The sequence below is a fragment of the Zootoca vivipara genome, chromosome 13, assembly GCF_963506605.1.
Source record: "Zootoca vivipara chromosome 13, rZooViv1.1, whole genome shotgun sequence".
Taxonomy (NCBI): domain Eukaryota; kingdom Metazoa; phylum Chordata; class Lepidosauria; order Squamata; family Lacertidae; genus Zootoca; species Zootoca vivipara.
Genome location: NC_083288.1, coordinates 19,040,082 through 19,062,074, shown reverse-complemented (window position 1 = coordinate 19,062,074; position 21,993 = coordinate 19,040,082). Strand labels below are relative to the sequence as shown.

Genomic DNA, 21,993 nt, shown 5'->3' with positions numbered 1-21,993 from the left:
TGGCTGGAATTCTGGATTAGGGAGCATTTTTATTCTATTCATTTCTAAACTGAAAACTAAAACAGTAAGTGTGTCTATGCGGTAAACAAAATCTCAGTTAAAACCAAAACGTAATGAATGAAATCAAAGAGTATGACTACAATGTTGAGGTGGTGTACACAAAGAAAAACAGAGAGTTAAATTCTAGATGGGTCTCAGAATACAGTGATACCTCGGTTTTCGAACGTAATTCATTCTGGAAGACTGTTCGACTTCCAAAACATTCGAAAACCGAAACCTCAATAGCTGGCAGCTAGGCCTCTGGATCTTGCACTCAGCGGAAGCCACGTACAGTGGAACCTCGGTTTATGAACACCTCGGTTTATGAACGCTTCAGTTTAAGTACTCCGCGGACCCGTCTGGAACGGATTAATCCACTTTCCATTACTTTCAATGGGAAAGTTCGCTTCAGTTTATGAACGCTTCAGTTTAAGTACTCTGGAACGGATTAATCCACTTTCCATTACTTTCAATGGAAAAGTTCGCTTCAGTTTATGAACGCTTCAGTTTATGAACAGACTTCCGGAACCAATTGTGTTCATAAACCGAGGTACCACTGTACTATGTTTGACTTCTGAGGCTTGTTTGAAAACTGAAGCATTTACTTTTGGGTTTCCAGCGTTCGAAAACCGAAACGTTTGACTCCCGAGACATTCGAAAACCGAGGTACCACTGTATCTGTCTTATTTCCCCGCTCCCCAGTAGTCATGGGGCCTTTTTTATTCTTGGCTTTTAATGGCTAGACAGTCATAATCACAGGTTTCAGGAAGAGAGAGGGGGGCTAATATATGTCTAAGATAGAACCAGCAGGGCAACCAGATCCACCAAGTTCTCTCTCCAGGTTTTTACTGAGCACTCTGTTTTATTTGGTGGGGAAACAAGTTTGACAGTTGCGCACAAAGTGCTGGTGACTCTGCTTTAACTCTGAGCCAACTCTGGATTTCTCCAGAGGCGAGGGCTGTTGTTTTGCATCTCGGAGTCCAGAATACTGACAGAACATGGGACAAGGCAGCTTACACAAGGGGGTGGTGAGGCAGCTTGACTTTCTACTCTTAACTTCTGTGGCTTGGCAGGCAACCACATACCTTCCGGCCTGTCCCCCTGGCTTCTTCTTCTTCTTTTTAAACAAACATCTGGTGTCCAAATTGTTTATCAAATACCTGCCTTAAAGCCTCTGTGCATTGCAAGCCCTGTCCAAAATTTACAGCTTGTTCCCCGAGAGTAGATGTCAGCATAGCTAAGGAGAAGGGGGACGAAAACACCTCAACAAATGAATCCTAAGCAGAGGTCAAAGTTTCTCTGGCCAACTTCTAGCAGGGAGAGAAGACTGGGACAGAGGTAAGTTCTCCCTCTCCCTGCGGTTGTTTATTATTTCAATTTAGATCCTGCCTTTCTGCACATAGCACTCAAGGCAGCTCTCAGTAATAAAAATATAAAAAACAATTTTTGAAGTCAATAACAATTTCTGTAAAAGTGAATCACCAATAAAATGAAAAAGAGCAGATAAAACCAATTCTCTCTACTCCTGCATGCCTCAGATTCCATTTTTTCTCTCGAGAACATGCGGCAACACAACATTTGAATTGCCAAGAGCACTGTTCGCTACGCTGCCGAGGCATATCAGAGATGGGGTGAAGCCATTTCAGCAGCACAGTCCCTTCTCCCCTAAAGTAAAACAGTTTATGCTAGAAGGAGGACGACTATCAGCACAATCCTAACCATGTCTATTCAGAAATAAATTCTAATGAATTCAATGCGGCTTAACCTCATCAAGTGGGGTTGGAACTGCAGCGTAATCAGTAGTTTGTGGCTAACTACAGTACTTTGTCACCGATGTTATAAACTCAGATCTATAATCTAATTACCAAATGGCACCTTAAACCTAGGCTGTGGTCGCCACAATGGAATGAATGTCTAGGCACTGTTTCCCCTGGGTGGTGGTGGTTATTATTTCCATTTCTATACTGCTTTATATTATAAAGAACAAAATTTCAAAGAGGTGTACCACACATTAAAACATCAAATAAAGCAGGCATGTCCAACAGGTAGATCGTGATCTACCGGTAGATCACTGGACGTCTGTGGTAGATCACCGGTAGATCAGTGGCTCCCCCCAAAGAAGCTAAAAAAACTTTGGCTCCCCTAAAAAAGCACATCTTTGCCCTGCATCCCTAAAATGACCTGAACCACCAAAAACAGGGCTTTCCTTCCTAAAAGAACGTTCAATGTTTCTTTCCTAAAGAAGCTCAACAACTTTTACATGACCCCCCCCCCCAACATGGGCCTTCCTCTTTCCTAAAAAAAACACACAACAACTTTGACCTGAACCTGACCAAAAGGGGGGAGATCACTCCCAGTTTTTAACTGTGAGTAGATCGCAGTCTCTTGGAAGTTGGCCACCCCTGAAATAAAGCAATCCAGAATAAAACAAACTCAAGCTTCAAGGAAAGTATTTCAGATCCTTCTCTAAGTTTTTGCTTTCCCCAGTTGCCAACCTGGCATCCAGAGATCTCCACATGGTCGCAACTGGACCTGCGCCAGTTGCAAAACGCACCTGACGCCTGGCTAATTTCGAACACTGTCTGTCATCCTTCAACACAGGGTGCTCAGAAGCAATGGCATACCTTTCCAAGTCCTGGTTTTAATTCCTCCGACACATTTAGCTCCCACACCTCTTCAAAACTATTTACAAACTTAAAAAAAGCACCAGCAGTGTAATCCACAATTCTAAAACTAGCAGAGCCAGCAGCCCTATTTAGTCATTACTCACAGAAACAGGCAAGACAAGCAGGGCTACACTTTTAGCCCCACATCTGCTGTCATGTGGTGCCTTCCAACTTCCCACAAATTCAGAGCAAACCTTTAAGAAATCCTTCCAAATGTTCAGGGTAAATGTCTGCAGCGGGGCATGTTGCAGTGGACTTACAAAAGCTGGAAGAAGCTGCTGGCAGGGGGCTAAATAAAGGCAAAGCCCAGCAGTCCCTTTGTGCCCTTGTTGTCCCATCATGTGAGTACTGACTGAACGGGGCTGCTTAAAACAAACTGTACAATTACAACTCGGACTTTAAAAGCCTGAATCTTCAGAATGAATTTTCTGGGCACACATTCTACAGCACTGGGACTATGGCAGAGCAGACTCTGCCCCCAATGGCTGCTGCCCCCTAAGGACAGGACATCTTATGGGCCAAGCTACTGAAATCTATATCCAGGTGAGAAGCCTGTTTTATCTTTACCTGGCGTTAGATGCACATTCTGGATTTTTAGGAGACGGCCAATGTGAACTCCACACTTATATGTGTCATCGTATCTTCTAAGCTTGCTTCCATAGATTTATTATGTATTGATGGAAGTAATATTTTAGTTCTCCTAAACTTATCGCCAATCAAGTTCTCCAAGAGATCCTAAAAACCAGTCTTTAAAGAGATCGTTCTGCCGCTCTATACTATTTGCTATATTTTCTACAAATGAATATGGAAAACTGCCTTAAACAAAGTTGGCCCATGTAGCTCAGTACTGTCTACACTTACTGGCAAGGGACGCAGGTGCCGCTGTGGTCTAAACCCCTGAGCCTCTTGGGCTTGCCAATCAGAAGGTCAGCGGTACGAATCCCCAGCTCCTGCCAACCTAGCAGTTCGAAAGCATGCCAGTGCAAGTAGATAAATAGGTACTGCTGCAGCGGGAAGGTAAAGGGTGTTTCCGTGCGCTCTGGTTTCTGTCATGGTGCTCCATTGTGCCAGAAGCGGTTTAGTCCCGCTGGCCACACGACCCAGAAAGCTGTCTGTGGAGAAATGCCAGCTTCCTTGGCCTGAAAGCAAGATGAATGCCACAACCCCATAGTCGCCTTTGACTGGACTGTACCATCCAGGGGTCTTTTACCTTTTTTTTACACTACCTGGCAGATGCTCTTCAGCATTTCACGCAGAACACACTCCCAGCCTTACCTTCCGTGTTTCTCATATTTTAAGGCATCCCTACAAAATAAGGCATGGCAGGATTTTCCTGAGGTGGAAAAATATAAGGCATACCTCGAAAATAAGCCGTGCCGGGTGGTGGGAGCAGGTCTGTGGCAAAGAAGGGTTGCTGCTGCCGCGTTAACCCCCAGGACCCGGCTGCAGCCTTTGCTTGCCGCGCGCGCAGCCCCAGGACCTGGCTGCAGCCTTTGCTTGCCGCGCGCGCAGCCCCAGGACCCGGCTGCAGCCTTTGCTTGCCGCGCGCGCAGCCCCAGGACCCGGCTGCAGCCTTTGCTTGCCGCGCGCGCAGCCCCAGGACCCGGCTGCAGCCTTTGCCTGCCGCGCGCGAAGACCCGGTGGGAGCAGGTCTGTGGTCTGTACAGATACAGGTACTTAATTAAAAAATAAGACATCCCTTGAAAATAAGCCATGGTGTGTTTTTTTCAGGAAAAAATAAATATAAGACATGTCTTATAATATGAGAAACACGGTTGAGATTGAACATGGGACCTTCTACACGCAAAACACATGCACTACCACTGAGCTGTGGCCCTTCCCCAAACTATGAAGTTTAAAACACAGTTGGCAATGCCATTTCTAACACTGTGGAGGCTTGCCAGAGTTCAAAACAGAATATGTTCTGCAAGAGCAGGAATGGGGAAACTGTGGCCTCCCCAGATAGTGGTGCTAAACTCCAATTCCCACCAGTATGGTCAGTGGTCAGATATAATCCAACAATGTCTGGAAGGCCAGAGTTTCCCCACCCCTAGAATAGAGTTTCATTTTCATTTCTGATGTGGGAAAGTCACAATTTTTAATACAGAGGACATTTCTCATCCTCAATGTTCACCCTTGTAAAATGACTACAGGTATGTCATGTTCTGAACAAGTTTAAGAAACCCTCATTTTCTAAGGTATGATAAATCTCCTAACTTAAATGTCATACATTTACCATGGTGGGGGTGTAGGAGATGCAATTACCACCTAAACATTAGAGCATGATTTTAATTGGTTACCGTTTCCATTTCAGAGCTGGCTTTTTAGACAAAGCTTTTGAAATGGAGCAGAAACAAATAAACAAGAACTGATATCTAGAGAACACGGTTGGCTGGACCCAAACAACATTAGCAGAGACAAATGGATCTGGGGACCGCCCACACCAAAGACAGTGAAATCACTCTTAATGTGAAACCTTTAATAAAAGAGATAGGTGTTAGGGACTCAGGAAGGAAAAAAAAATATCACAGAAAAATGAGAAGTAGCATATTCCATAGATAATGGGAAGGTGCAAAGGCACTAATGTGAAAGACACAATAGAACCAGTAAGGCAAAAGCAAGAGATTTGATGTATAATTAGGAGACGGATGCACACTGATGAAATAGGGAAAGGAGTTTGAACGTCAAGCTGTAAAAGAAACCAAAGAATAAACACTGCTCCATTTATAAGGAGGATTACTTAGCAGGCCGGAAAGGAAAATTGCTGTTAATGCTGTTCTTCAGCGTTGCCAGAGCTATATAATTTGGTATAAAGCTGTTGCTACAAGAGAATGAGAGACAAATGCACCAAAAAGAGAGGGGATGGGGAGAAGAGGTAAAGGTGAAATGGCACCTAGCTGTATCCCTATGGAAGCAGCAACCTATGCTGTTCGGTGGCAATGCTTTTGGCTGCTCTTGATGGCTAAAAGATGCCCACATGGTTCACCCTTCTTGGAGCAGCAGGGAATACAGCTCAACCAAATGTAGTTGCAAAGGGGAAAGAACCAAACCAATAGGACAGATGGAAGGTAACAGCATGGAGCACATTTGACTCTAAACATGCATGCCTTGCCAACATATTTTCAGACTTCATGCAAAGAACTTTGTGCATCTTTCAATAGCAGTTTCCAGTGTGATCTCCCCAAAGTGGATTGGGAATTTGATGTGTGCGTGCGTTTGAACTTTCAACGCTTTTTGGCTTCACTACAGCCCTGAAATGGATCGGGGCCCCACACCTACTATTTACAGAGGGGGGTCTCCTGCAGAAACACAGCTGGGGTATATCTATTAGATCAGGATCCTCCTGTATGATGGATGTGTATATTTAGTAGAATAAACTGAATAGAGTAAAAGATTATGAATCATTGGGGGGAGTGTGCATGTATGAACTTATTTCTAGTTGCTATTTTGTTAATATCGTTTTATTAGATTTGTAAAGGCCTTATTTATCTGTTAATCATATAACATGACTTAGGCTGTAATTGTGATGTTTAGCTTATTTTTTAATTGCTGGTTTGTTAATAGTGTTTCATAGATTGCAGTTGCTTTGATGATTTGTTAATTATATGATTTATGCTATATTAGTGATGTTCCATTATATTGTTGTTATTTATGGTTTGTAAGCTAAGTCATTTGAATGGGAAGAAATACAATCAATTGAACTTCTGGAATGATAGTCATGTTTACTGTTAGAAACTCAGATATATAATCTAATTGCCAAATGGCACCTTATACCTAGGTTGTGATTGCCACAATGGAATGTCTCGGTGCCGTTTTTTGTTTGCAGTGGAATTATTTATCATCATTTCCATACCGCTTTATATTTTATAGAAGAAATCTCAAAGCAGTTCACAACACATTGAAACATCAAATAAAACAATCTAGAATAAAACAAATTCCAGCTTCAAGAAAAATATTTCAGATCCTTCTCTAACTGACATTTTGCTTTCCCCAGTTGCCAGCCTGGCATCCAGAGATCTCCACATGCTCCCAATTGGACTTGTGCCAGTCGCAAAACGTACTTGGCTAATTCCAACACTGGTCCTGTTTGTTGTTGTGTTATCTGCAACAGACTAAGTCTTAGGGCCCCTTAAAGATCAGCTTCATCTTTAGGGTGCCCCAACACTGTATTTTTGTTTTCAGAATTCATTACCTGACTGAGTAAAGAAGCAGATGCCTTCAAACAAAGCAGGAGAGAGACATTCATTCCTCTCTTCAATGCATCAGCAAATAGGTTATTCTTTCCACAGCCTCTTACCAGAAGCGTACCCTTTGGCAAAGTGAAGTTACACAAAAACCTCCAGTAGGACCATAGAAGTGCATCATTTTAACATTCCACACCCAATAAGGATCTTTACAGATGCACAGAAAGACTACTTGCAGTATCCATCTTATTTCTTATTATGAAATAAAAACCCGACGGCTCTATCAGGGCAAGCTGCAGTTCAAGAGAAAAGGCAGTAAAACATACGGTAAGCAGCAAGTGCTCAAATGCCCTAAGGAACACGGCTATCTGGCAAGAAAGAGATTGCAGGGTCCAAAATTAAACACACAAGACTCAGAGCGAGAAGCTGGCCTGGCTCCAGCAAACATAAGAAAAGCTCTTATGGGGGGATTGCCACATTAACTTCAGCATCACAGAGCTGTCTTGGAAGGTAATAAAGTGATCCACATATTTGACGCTGCATGTGCACACACATTCCTCAGGACCTGGCCAACAAAAAGGGTGTTAATTAGCTGCTCAGTTGCAATACATCAAGTATCTGGAGTTAAAAGTTGCTGAGGTTGCAGGCTACAGTTGGGGAATCACGTGGGATTAAGATCTATATAACAGCTGCACGTGCACCATTTAAGTCAGTGGTTCCCAAACCTTCCTCCCATGAACCACTTGAAAATTGCTGAGGGTGTGGGTGGACCACATAATTTTTCGGCCTTTTGTAGCAATTGTGGTGTACTTCCAGATGCCATATGATCTTTAATTGTTTTTTCACAAGCCACAAACCACCTGAATAAAACTCGTGGACCACAGTGTGGGAAACCCTGATTTAAGTAATCTGCGAGTTCAGTGATAATCAGTTCCAAAGTTAACAGTTTCCTAGGAAGCACTCATTTTTGACAGTGTGCCTTTAATTACTAGCCTACACCAGGTTCTTAAAGTACTTACTGGGAAAACTGGGTAGGATGAGGAGGCAACTATATTAATCTTTCAGTGATATAGAAACTCAACTAAACCTTTATGCTAGCAACTGATTTCTTGGCAGCTAACACACAGTCCTTTCAGTTGCCAATATCAGGCAGGTGAATGATCAACATTTGTGACACTGAAATCTTGTAGGAGGATGTTGATTGATTGATTGATTGATAAAATGGCTTCTAAGCATTTAAATTGGGGGGGGGGAGTAATGGGACTTGGGCCCTCCCTTCCCCTCATTAACTTGCCAAAGTGGTTTCTAGTAGTTCAAATCAGCTAGAAAAGGAGAGCTTCCAGATAAAAGATTAAGTCTAAACCAAATGAGCCATATATTCAAGAAAGTTCCCTGTATGAGCTGGCCACTCAACTTAGCAAGCAGTGTTAGGAACTCAGATATATAAGCTAGGCGCCAAATGGCTCCTTAAACCAGGGTTGCAGTCACCAAAACAGAATGCCTAGTTGCCGTTTTGGGGTCAGACAGCTTGAAAGTCTTATTTTCAATACAACATTTTGGTTTCCGAAATTCATTCTGATTGTGCAGATAGAATATAATGGACAGAATTCTACAGGATGTGTTGCTAGTGTATGTAAAAGCAGTCAGGATCCAAGGATCCCCAGGCATGCACCTCCAGATGGTGGAGACATCAGGCATCATTCTGGTACCTGGGCATCTACTAGGGTTGCCAGACTCAATAGTGGACAGGACTTCTGTGCCTTTAATTGCCCTGCTCTCTTTTGAGTCTGGAAACCTTAAAGAGAAACCAGCAGACCCTTTGCTTGGAAATTAAACAAAGGGTCTGCTGGTTTCTCTTTCAGGTTTCCAGACTATAAAGAGAGCAGGGCAATTAAAGGCACAGAAGTCCTGTCCACTATTGAGTCTGGCAACCCTAGCATCTTCACTTGGTCGCAAGTGGTCAATAGTCAGGTGCAAAATGCGCCTGGCAAATTTCGAACACTGTTAGCAAGTACAAAGAATCATGTCAAAGACTTGTAATATTAATCATATGTAAAGATAGAAGGCAATGGACCAAATTCAGGAACATTTTGAGAGAATTCACAAAGATGGTGAAAATCCGAGGCATTCCTCTTAAGCAACTGTTTTGGTACTTGGTTAATGATGCTCATGTACAATTCAGATGTGCAGGTGATACCATGTGCTAGATACAGGTACACGCATATATAAATCACAGCTTTTCCCTTTAAAACGTGTGAGCATGGAGAAATTGGGCACCTGCCTCCAATACCTAGATGTGAATACGGCATCTTCCCAAACTGTCAGCGTCAGCGCTACTTCTCCACTGAAAAATGCTGGCAGGTCGTGATCAGCTTGCAGGGAATAAAAGGGGAAAGATGGGCTCAAGCCTTCCCACACTCATCACTGGAGTCAGGGAAATTGCAAAAGTGGTGGGCATGGGAAAGGGGTAAGCACTCCCACTCCTGTCTACAACTACTTCTGTACAAATCACACACACTCTCTCAATATTACTCTGAAAACGAGAAATAGAGGCAGCTGGGGCTTGGAAACACGACCTGGCGGCAATGCGTAGGTCCCCCCCCTTCTTCTTTTGTATATTTTTATAACTAATTAGCAAAATATTATAACAGCCGCATGTTGTTCCAGCTTAAGAAATCAAACATTATTTGCAAGCCCTCCCATTTTGCAGGGTTTTCATCAGCCATCATTAAACCAGACTAAAAAAGAATGCAGCCTAATGGATATTTAATTTATACCCTCAGATGAGAACTCCAAGTGTTCTCCTGCAAGGCTCCAGTATTTCAGCTGTTTCCCAAAATGTCTTGATTCAGGACAACCTGCTGCTCTCCTTCTGAACTAAGAACAGCAACTCTCTAGTGCCTACTTGTGTTCAGACTTTGACACAAGTTCTTTCCCTTAAGCCGTGCTAACTTATTTTGCAGCGTTTAGCCGACTCACTTTTTGCAAGCTACAAATGAGTATTTCTACTTCTTTTCCATCTGCAGAAGAGCTATGACCTATTACTACCACTGCACATTGATTCAGAGTCGGTGCTTCTGTGCTTGACAAAAGACCTTACAATCTTATTATGTGTTAGACAAGACAGAGGTGGAAGGGAGAGGTTACGGATGGAGAAACTGTGATTGAGAAAGAGGTTTGCTAGAGCAGTCAATGAAGGGAGATGAAGGAGTTGCTTGAAGGAGGCGCAGGAGGCATAGGGAACAGAATGGAAGAAGGAACAGAGAGGAAAAAGCAAAGAGTAACTCATGGGTCGGCAACCTAAGGACCATGGGCCACAAGCGGCCCATGGGGGTTGCTTAAATGGCTCCACAGCCGCCCCCGAACCAAGCTGCCCGCTCGGCGAGTCCATGCCCGCTGCGCTAAACCAGTGCAGCACCGCGCAGGGACTCGCTTCCGCAGCACCGGAAATTGCAGGCGGGCGATCCGGCCCACGGAGGGATCTCTGCTGGCGTGAACCAGCCCAGGTGAGGTAAACCTTGCCAACCCCTGGAGTAACTAGTAGACTACGTAGAGAAAGCGAAAGAGGTGGAGAAAGGCCTCTTTCTCTATGCCATGCCACTCTATAACATAAAAAGTACTCTGGGCACTTTACAATAAATAAGTAAAAATCAACTGGCATTCCAAGTAAAGAAATATAAAGGAAAATAAAACAATTAAGTAGGAGGAACTACATAAATACCACACAGAAAGCACAGCAGACACATCCCAAATTAAAACTGTGTTTGAAAAAGAACCTGAGGCTAAGGTGTTTAAAGGTCTGGATGAACAAAGAGGTCTTCACCTGGCCCAGAAAAGACCATGACACCAGGCAAGTCTCCCAGGTAAGGTTATTTCACAACCTCTCGCTGGTGGTTACCCGCCACAATTCACTTGGCAGCAAGAACTTCCAGGTTCAGGGAGATACGTGGAAGGATTGAAGCAGATCTGTGAGGAGTAGCCAAAGTATAGGGAGCTGACGGAAAAGGATATTGAGATCACAGCAATTGGAAAAAGATGGATTTAGCAGAGGCATTTCAGGCTGACTAGAGAAAAGGAGAGACAGCAGGAGGGGAGGCAAGCAAGGAGGCAATTTTATTTTATGTATTGGTTTTATTTCAAGCGCTGATACCTGTACAGAGCCCTCTCGACTGGGCAAGTTAATCTAAACTAAATAATGTTTGTTCTGGCTGGCTGAACTAACTGGTCCCAGCGGAGGGTCTATATCAACTTTGCCTTCCCAATACAGAAGTATTTGAAGCGAGAGGGAGAAGAGTTATCACAATTAATAGATAACTAAATGGGCATTTATCTCTTTCTATATTGTAGCAGGAGGAGGCTGGAACTGGGGCGAGCTGACAAGTTGTGAGTTATTTATAGTAGAGCCACAGACAAGAACTTGGATATCTTGGCTTTCCCTCGTTTAGAATGTGGGCTCCCAGAACATGACTCTCGTTTAATAGTATGAAAAGCTGCCCCTTCCCCAAAGCCTTGCGATGGGCCAGACTATAAAGCTAAAACAAGTTAGCTACCACTAGATTTCCCCTACACTAGGGCTGGCGATATCTGCTTTCCAACATCACAATACAGTATGTTGCTAGCTAAACTTCGCGGTACGGCGGTATATTACGACGTCAGAAAGGAGGCGGGGAGGAAGAAGGCAGTTGCTGGTCAGAGATGATTGGCATCACCATGCAACAGCTTCTGCCTCTTCCTGGCGAGGCCAGGTGGGCTGCGGTGCCCCAGGCAGCCCCAGTGCAGCAGCTGGGGCACTGCATGGCATGGCACCAAGGAGCCACCAGCCTCCCCAGAACTGCCAGCCATGGCTCACTCCTACGATAGTCTCGCTGCTCAAGCAGCGGCTACTGGAGGCGCAAGGAGGAACAGAGGGAGGAGGCAGCCTGCCAGTGCTTGTTCAGCCAGTGAAAGAAATGAAGGCTGGCAGACAAGCCCCACTTTTGAGGCTGGTGGCTGGGCTGCAGAGGGAGGGAGTGGGTTAGCAGCAGGCGGGTGCCTGATTGATGTGTGTGGTGTTGGATGTGAGCAGGGCTGGGGGGGATTCGCGATACACTGCCTGATCAGAAATTCCGAAATCGGTCTCACGATTTTAACCTTAAACCGGTTCCAGGCAATGTATTGACACATCGCCCAGGCCTATCCTACACTAGCGAAAATACTTGCAATGCTCCTTGAGAATTTGCACATGTCCACTAGGAGCATTTCCAAATCTAAATGCAGTGCAGAAGGCAAGTAGAAACTCAAGAAGAATGCATCCTTGGCAAATAGCTTTCTAGCCTTTCTGAAATATGTATGAGTCACGACAGAAATCCTTCCCAGTCAGGGTTGGGGCTTTTGGGGGTTGTTTGTTTGTTTGACCTGTCTACTTGTTTTAATGCAGGCATGTCTAAATCACCCTGTCTTTCTCTAAAAAGGAGGTCCTGGAAGGTATAGAAAAGCACTCCCTCCCCCTTGCCAATACAGCCACTTGTATGAAACAGCATGGCTTGAGTGCTTAATCTGTCATGCTACTTATCCCTCAATCTTATCCCTCTACTGGTCCCAGGCAGTGGATGAGTAGCTATGGGTAATGGTAGCCCCCAACAACAGGCTAATATGTTTGGGTGGGATCACACCATGTAGGCGGAGCTCACTGCAGGGACGCTACAACAGGCCTTAGTAACCACCATTATTTTTCCTCTGACCAACAATTCCTGCCCATGCATGTTTCATACCCAGTGTAAGCGCTATAATAGCATGCAACTAGTGGTGAGGGTTGCCATCATAACTCACAGTAGTCAGAGAGAGGGCAGTACTTAGAAGTCAGCATTATGTTAGGCCAGTAGTAATGAGCAGGAGAAAAGGAAGTTTAGCATGAAAGGCTTTTTTGGGAAATAAATGTTAGCAAACTTTTAAGAGCCTCTGGTGTTGTCTCATTTGCAGGCCACAATGTAGCACTCTACTGCCTAAAGCAATTTAATTAGTCCTTGATCTCACAATAAGAGGCAAGCAACAAAACACTATTGATGTTTCTGTAGCACAGACTCCTTAAGAACAGTGCCACAAAATGCAGAACTTCGGAGGGACGGCATGGGATCTTACTACAGTACTGTACTATTTTAGATCCATCAGACAAGTCACACCACCAAAGCCATGCTCTGAAACATGAACTGATGCTACTTACTTAGCAAATCCAAAACATGAACTGCTTCTAGTTACTAAGCAAATCCAAAACATGAACTGCTGCTACCGTAGTAACTTAGCAAATCCATTTGCTAAGCAAATACCCAGGGGCGGAGGACCTCTGGCCTGCAGGCTTCTCCACTGGGCCCACAAGGGGACCAAACATATTTAACACCTGTCAGGTATGGGGCAGGTATAGACACAGAAGGGCCGAAAGGGGGTCTGCAACCACTGATTGGTAGTAGCACCACCACTATCAAAGTTTTGTGCAAAGTCCCATGCACAGCACTTTGCAAGACCTGAAAATCAGCTGTTTATCACTGTGTGCAAAATGCAGTGCCTATGCCAACACACGGTTTGACTTCTAACTGCATTGGGGGAAACGGGTCATCTAATGCCATTGTGACATCAGGTGACTGGCATGTGGGCAGCCCTGCCCTCTTGTCAAACTTGGCCAGTAGAGAGCAGGGGTCATAAGGATCCAGCCCACCAACAGAATCCACTTCCCCATCTTTGATTTATGCCATATCTACTTACTATGGTTTGCTGCTTGTATATCCAAGGGGAGCCCTAATTACAGACACAGAAAGAACCAAACTATACACATCTGTTAAGTTAGCCATAAGCAGAACTATAGGATTTGATCCAATCCATTTATTGTATTTAGGGTGGGGGGGGGGTGGATGTATAATCAAGTGAACAAAGCAGTCAGATATACAGGTGAAACTCGGAAAATTAGAATATTGTCGAAAAGTGCATTTATTTCAGTAATGCAACTTATTACTGTATATTCCTGTGTATAATACTACTTTTTAACCCAGGAAAATCTTCTCAAAAGTCGGAGGTCGTCTTATACGCTGGGTCATATTTCTTATACGGCGAGTATATCCCAAACTCAATATTTTAACTGGAAAAGTTGGGGGTCGTCTTATAAGCCCAGTCGTCTTATACGCCGGAATATACGGTATTTTTAATTTTTCTTTTAATTTTTACAAATGCTTTCTTTTGGAAATTCCACAGTAATAAAACAAATAGTTACAATAATACAAAAATAAACATTGCTATTAGATTTCATTCCATTTATAATTGACCCGCCTAATGACAAATAATTACAATCACAACAAATAAAGGCTTGAAATATCTTGCTTTGCATGTCATGCATCTATCTCATATATTGGTTTCACCTTTTAAGTTGCATTACTGAAATAAATGCACTTTTCGACGATATTCTAATTTTCCGAGTTTCACCTGTAGATTAAAGCTCACCTCAGCTACATTTGGGTGCAATACTAAGCCACAAAATGGCATATGCTTAAGCACACCGGGCGCAATCTGTGTGGCGATGCATGCAGGTCAGAGTGCTCCAGTTTTGCACCTCCTTCAGTCAAGCAAACCACAGAACGGATAGTTCAGCATTGCACCTGAACCAGCAGGTGTTTCTCCCAAACAAACCACAACTGGGAAGCCAAGGGGAAAACTATGGCTTCTCAATCATAGCTTATCTGGAGAGAAACTTCCAAGTGCTGGTTTGGATGCAATGCTATAAGCCAGCTGATCTGTGGTATGGCTCCCTGCTTGGATAAGGGAGGAGTAAAGTGGGGAGCTCAAGCTGAAGGCACCAGCACACAGCTTGTGCATAGTATTTTAAACAAACCATCCTATGCGGCCTAGCACTGTGTCTGAACACAGCAACTTTGTGGTCTTGAGTAAAGTCACTTATCTCTCAACCTCCATTTCCTATCTAGAAGAGGCAAGCAGCAACAACCGCCCCTCCCAGGTCTCTTGGAAGTGCAAAGGCTATGGAGCAGTTTGAATTATTTGAAGCATTCTCAGATTGATAAATAGCAGGAAGTACTAGCAGCAGGGCAGACCTTATTTTTCAAAACCGTAGCTCTCATGGCAAATTTGCTTGAATTTCAGTTACAAGAACCATCTTAGCAAAATTGTATTCGCATGGCTTAGCATAAGTTCCTGCAAATTAGATGGCAGCTCCTAAAAATATATATATTAGTAGTCTGTCTTTTCATATATGTAAGTTAGTTATATCTATCATATCAATGGCTAGATAAACTACAGTCAAACCTCGGTTTACGCCTACCTCGGCGAGCGACCGCTGCAGACCCGGAAATGTTTACATCCGGCTTCCACGGCGTTGCATGCACAGAAGCGATCTGCGCAGCGTGTGTGTGTACAGAAGTGCTCTATCGCGCTTCGCGCACGCACAGTAGTGTGCCTTTGGCGAGTGGCCGCTTTGGCGAGCGACCGCCTCCGCGGAACGGATTGCGGTCGCAAACCAAGGTACCACTGTACTGTTTTAGATTTCACAAACGCTTCCTTGCCCAATCACTTGCCTTTAGCCGCTGGCTGAGTTACTATGGTACATAAAACATTCAAAAATATTTTGTTCTGAAGTTCGGGATTGGCGGGGAAGGATCATCCCGTCAATTTTGGCAAGCTAGGGTCTAATAGATCAGTGGAAGGGACAATCTGGATTATACCGTTCCCTCAAACAGGACTCAACAACCACATGAAACGGTGGTGGTTCTCAAAGTATAAGGCAAACCTTCCTCAGAGGAGACACGTTCTTCCCCAATGCCTCCTGACTTACATCACTGGCATTCAATGACCAATTCTCCATTAAAGCAGCTTGTTCAACTGCCTAGGGCAATTGTTAGAGATTACACATGTGGACAGGTGTCTAACCTGTCTATGTTGCTGGGCTGTATCATTTCAGACTGCAGATGAGGATTAAATGCCTGAATCCTTCCCCACAGAAAATACTCTACAACACATTCAGAACTATTACATCAGGGAAGAGATTATAAGCTAGTCTTCTCCCTAACACGCTTGCATTGAATGGGAAGGGCCTATTTTTTAGTGGGAGAGTATTCAAACATTTGACTCCACATACTGTACAGTCTCAAATGGTACAGCTCAGAAGCAGATAAAGCATGCGAAACTTCTACAATAGATAGCTCTCTGCATCAGATGTTAAAAGGAAAGCATTTCAGGGGAGTTTCTGTTCCAAGCAGTGTTAGAAACTCAGATATATAAGCTAATCGCCAAATGGCACCTTAAACCTAGGTTACGGTCACCACAACAGAATGTCTAAGCCCCCTTGCCCCCCCCCATGAAATTTATTCTTCTTTACTTTTCATTTCTATACCGTTTGATATTTTAAAGAAAAAAATCTCAAAGCAGTTTACATACAGCACATTAACACATCAAATAAAACAATCCAGCAAAAACAAATTCAAGATTCAAGGTAAAATATTTCGCATCCTTCTCTAAGTGACATTTTGATTGCCCCATAGCAGAAGTACCCTAGGAAGCCGGTGTGATATAGTGGCTGGACTAGGACCTGGGATAATCCCTACTCAGTCATGAAAATCACTGGGTGACCTTGGGCCAGTCATAACCTCCTAACGAACCTCACAGGGTCATTGTAGGTAGGGATTAACTGAGGAGAGGGGTGAACCATGTACTCCCTGGAGGAAAAGGTAGGATATTAATGCAATAAATGACGTCTTCTGCTTAAGAAAGCTGGAGAGGCCAACCAGATGGAGATGTCAATCGCCAACCGGGCATCCAGAGATCTCCACGTGGTCGCAACTGGACCAGCTCCAGTCACAAAACGTGCCTGGGGAGTTTCTAACACGAATCCCAAGATCCTCTTAACCCCGTACCCCATCCTTTTCTTACAGTATGTTTGGAGAAGGGCGAGAAGTGCCACCCAGCAAGTCAGGCACCTTCCGTTTGGTCTGTTACACGCCTCAGAATGTTCAGGCAACCGACACTGCTCTTTTTTCTAAAATGCCAAAGGGAATTCTACCGGTACATTCTCTAGGCCAACTGGCTTCCCACTTTGAATAGATTTTTGAATTATGCTTTGGTAGTTGCAAGCTTTTAGCTTGACTCATTAGCGGTCCGCAGAACAGGCAACCTACTCCTCCTGTACAGCAGCCATTATTCCAGATCTTTTAAGACAGTCCTCCAAATAACTTTAGCAAATTACTAGTTCACGCTATTTTTTCCACTAGCTTTGCTGCCCACACATGTCAATGTTAATGATGTTTGGTTAAAAAGAAAATAAGAACCATTTTACAAAAGCTTCCCTGCCTGATCACTTGGGAAGCAATTCATACCCATCATGGGTGCCCAGTTAGTTGAGTGGCTATTTTTTTTTTAAAAAAACCCTGCTTTTAACTTATCACTCCCACCCTCTCTGCATGCCATGCAGTTGGTAACTTGCTCATAAATCCCCTCGCAGCTTGGTGAGAAATGCTGACAAGAGTGATTTGGTGTGATGCTAGCATATCATCCTCTCTTCCATCAACTCCTTGTTCCAGTAAAACTTTGCCCCTAGGTTTCTCTCTACTCTCACCCACTTCCAAACATAACTGACTGAGCTAAGCTTTCTCCAAAGAACTATGCCAAAATACCATGGTAAGGCATGCTGAGAGATTTCACACTCACATCTTAGTTATGGTACTCTTCCCAGAAGTACCATCAGAGCCTAAGTCTCAAAATACTTAGCAAGTGATGGACGATCTTCGTTTAGCCAAGTGGTCATATGAATGAGTAACGAATGTGCTTTTAACAGGTGTGAGTTTGGATTTTTTTCATGGAGGGTATGTCCAAATGGCACCTTTTAAATATTAAATGCTGTGCTACATTCAGAACTTTTGGGGACTGGGAGGCTTAAAAGTCTAAATCTCTTGATTATCAGTTTGCTTTACACACAACCCTTTATTAAGTACACTCAGTTGCTTATTTTGGTTGTGCCTCCAGATGGTTTGAAAACAGTTTTTGATGAGTTACACAGGTGCTACGACAACATAAGCAAGACAGCACTTTTGTAAGTAAAAAAAAGGCACAGCAACAAGAAAGACTGGAAGTGCTGACCACTTCTGTATTTGACGGTTTGTCCAGACATTACAATGGTCAGTTTCAATACAGGAGAAGAGATTCCTATGTCTTCAGCAGCTGCAGAGTGGAAAAACTTTCAGCAGATGCAGCTTTACCCATTACTACAATACTGTGACTGCTGAAGCTGCAAAAAAATTCTCCCTCATTTGCAAGTACCACACAACACACGAGCCACTTTTGATTCTTGATCTAGTTCAGGCACAGGAAAGGCAACCTTGGCTCTCCAGATGTTTTGGAACTACAACTCCCATTATCCCTAGCTAACAGGGCCAGTGGTCAGGGATCATGGAAGTTGTAGTTTCAAAACAACTGAAACCAAGGTTGCCTATGCCTGATCTAGTTAGTCCATTTATCTGCTCTCTCAGACCTCGGGGAGTAATGGCTAAGTTAAACTGCGAAATAACTATTATGCCTCTCTTCTTTTTCTTCCTTTCAGAATCGAACTCACTGCATCACATTCATCATGAAAATTATCACTCTTTACTGGATCAATGAATGGGGCGGCAAAGTATACAAAAAGGGCCTCTATTTTGATTTCTATCCCTCTCCACCTCAAAGGCTCTAAGTTTTCAAAAGTAAACTTACACATTCCACAACTCCAACTGGCTTGTGTAGTGGAGGAGATTTTAGAACAAGAGAGGGAACTCAAAAGCCAACTAATGTAAACTTGTCAGAGGGCACACCCACCCATTCATTGGCACGATCTCTGATCCTAAAGTATCCTATCCCTACCAAAACAAAAAACTTTTTAAAAAACTTGATGCTATCATTACCATTTTAACAGGTGTGGGAAGTAGAAGCCCTTACCCACAGACTACCTGGTCTTGTTCTTCCCCACCGAGTCCAGGGTTTTACCAGTGATTTCACACCATGTCTCCCAAATCCAAAACCAAAAACTCATTGGACCATACAAGATCCCAGTCAAGGTTTCAAGGATCAAACGCCACCTCACCTAACAATTCCTTTATTAACGTAAGAAGTACAGATCTATTTCTCCCAACCACTTTTTCCATCATTCAGGAAGGAGGGGGGTGTATCAGAAGGATGGAGCTCTTACCTGTTGGCCTCAGTAAGTAACTTCTGCCACTTTGTTCGCTATCAGAATATTCAGGGGTAGGCCAGGCAGGTAAGGTGAGTGGGATATTAACGTAGGCAAAAAAAGGCAACCCCCTCCCGCTCTACTTCACCATCATTCCTGGCCCCCTTCTTCCTTTCCCCTTGTGAAAGCTTAGCAACAGCACTCGAGGCTCACTATTTGGCAGCATGTCTCCTCTTGCAATTCTTTCCCCCTTGCGCAGCTGCAGAGGATCATTATTCCGCAAGGCCCCTGCAGCAACATTATGCGCAAGCGCAACAGGAAAGGGATAGGAGGGAGGGAAGGAGATGAGAGAAGGGAAGCCAGGAAGCTGCAGGATGTGGATGCTGCCCTTCCACTCCCCTTTGCGCAGGCGCAGTGGGGCGGGTTGCTACAAAACTTTAGCGCCGCATGCGTGCCCTGGACCTCACCTGCGCCGCCTTCACCCGCGCGACGCGAGTGCACAGTAAGGCGCCTGCGCAGTTCCCCGGCAATCGTTTGAACCTGAGGCGCATGCGCCTGCAGGTCCAGCGGCACAGAAACCACACGGCGCGCGCATGCGCACCTCTTTCCCGAGGCTTCTTTCTCTCTGCCCCGCCCCTTCTCCCTGCGTCAGGCCTTCCCAGCTCATTATCTTGCGGCCGATCGCCCGCGGCCTTTAATATACGTCTCCCTTTGTCCCTACGGCACGGCGAGCCACATCCGTCGCCCTTTCCACCTCACCTGATAGCGATACGCGGTAGCTGCGACCGTCCCCTTGTGGTCTCCTCATAGCGCCCTGACCTGACACATCCGGGACTCTCCCGTGACGTCGCCACGACGCTTCATTCACTCAACAGGAGGAGGGGAGGTATTGCGCATGCGCCGCAAGGGACCTTCCCTGGAAAGAAAAATCGGCGGGAAAAACAGCAATTCGTCGAAATGCTGATTTTAGATTAACGGGGTGGGGAAGCATAAAGGGGGGGGGTGCGGCAGGTAGACGGTGCACAGTTGTCCCTCAGATGCGTTTAAAACCCTTGGCTTCCTATTCTGAGTGACTACAGGAATTGTTACAGGTAGGTAGACGTGATGGTCTGAGTCGAAGCAAAATAAAAACATTCCTTCAGTAGCACCTTAAAGACCAACTAAGTTTTTACAGGATTCTTACAGGAACTGTGTACGAGTTACATATGTCAACAGCACAACTCTAAGTGCAGACCCTCCATCATTTCTCTGATGAAAATAGGATCGTCCTATTCTATTTCTTCTAATAATAATAATTTTTCATGGGCGTAGGCAGGAGGGGGCAGCTGCCCCCCCCTAGAAGCAAAAAAATTAATGTATTTTACAGACCATAACCAGCACTTTCCCCCTCCAGAAACTGAAGTGGAAAGGGCTTTGCTTTAGCAAGAGCAGCTAAGTCTCCGCTTGCTTGGGGGGGGGGGGGACACAGCAGTAACAAAAACACATCAAATAAAACAAAGTGGCTACCAGTAGTTAAGCAGTTAAAACAATGGAGCATATATCCCCAGGCAAGATTCGATAGCTGACCATTTCACCCTATTGTTCTTAAGTGGGAGTTGTTAATGAGCATTCAGGAGCATTAAGAGTTCTATTGGCGATTTAATGAGGGTGCAGACTCAGAGGATTCAATTTGACTAAGGTGGCTCTGCAAGGCTAAAAAGAAGTGAATAAGAAAGGGGGGAGGCTGTAGCTTTGACAGACACAGTGATGTTTATAAAAAGCATTGGTGTTCCAGTCTGCCCCTCCTCCTGCATCTGTATACTGTAAATCAGGGGTGGCCACCTCCCAAGAGACTCTGATCTACTCAGAGTTTAAAACTGGGGGTGATCTACCCCCTTTTGGGGGGTTCAGGTCAAAGCTGTTGAGTTTTTTTAAAGGAAGGGAAGCCCTGTTTTTTGGGGTTTAGGTCAAACTTGTTGAGCTTCTTTTAGGAGGGAGGGAGGCCCATTTTTGTTTAGGGCTTCAGGTCATAGTTCAACTTTTTTGAGGGAGGAGGAAAATTTTGGGTGAGCTTTTTTTAGGGGTGCCAGTGACCTACCAGTGATCTACCACAGACATCCAGTGATCTACTGGTAGATCACAATCTACCTGTTGGACGTGCCTGCTGTAAATCAAGCAGAGAGAAAGCTGCTTACAAGGCTCCTGTACATGCAGAGTTCCAGCATCACAGCGTCACCCAGAGGCACCCACAAATATGAGTTATCCCTCTCTCTATTTCTTCCTTCCTTCCCTCCCTCTTCCATCCTTAATAAAATACGGGGGGAGGCAGATAAGCCCCACATAGAAAGCCCATCAACATGGGGGGATGACTCTTTCAAATACGGTATTTACCAGTAATTGGGGGGGGGGAGAGGCACCTAGGCCTCTAGGAGTTGGCTGCTATGCCTAGGAGTAGGACAATTCAAGAAAGCAGAACGATGCATATGGTATGGTAATATATCAATAGAATCGTAGAATTGTAGTCGGAAGGGACCACAAGGGTCATCTAGTCCAACCCGCTGCAATGCATGATTTTTTTCCTAAGGTGGGGCTTGAACCATGGTTGAAATATTATGCTGATATGCAGCAACGCCTCGGAGCCGTCGTGGCTGCGGCCATGCCTTGCCCCGCCCTCGCCCGCCCTTCCACCCCCTCTCGCCTGCCCGACTCTCCTGTCCTCTTGCTGCAGAGTTCTAGCATCACAGCGTCATCCAGAGACACCGACAAATATGAGTTATCTCTCTCTCTAATTCTTCCTTCCTTCCCTCCCTCTTCCATCCTTAATAAAATACGGGGGGGCAGATAAGCCCCACATAGAAAGCCCATCAACATGGGGGGATGACTCTTTAAATTCGGTATTTACCAGTAATTGGGGGGGGGCACCTAGGCCTCTAGGAGTTGGATGCTATGCCTAGGAGTA

The 21,993-nt window shown here is 44.6% G+C and overlaps 1 protein-coding gene across 2 annotated transcripts in view; it reads right to left on the bottom strand.

The window, feature by feature from the left end:
- The window catches only part of SPOP (speckle type BTB/POZ protein), a 54,724-nt gene extending 34,817 nt beyond the window's left edge, over positions 1 to 19,907 (bottom strand). Inside the window, exon 1 of one of the 2 annotated variants that reach the window (XM_035134910.2) lies at positions 19,815 to 19,907. The gene's annotated coding sequence lies outside the window, so the exon portion shown is untranslated. Of the gene's footprint in view, positions 1 to 19,073; positions 19,772 to 19,814 lie in introns of those variants that run through there. The other variant, XM_035134911.2, reaches the window with a different exon arrangement.
- Positions 19,908 to 21,993: the final 2,086 nt, after the last annotated feature.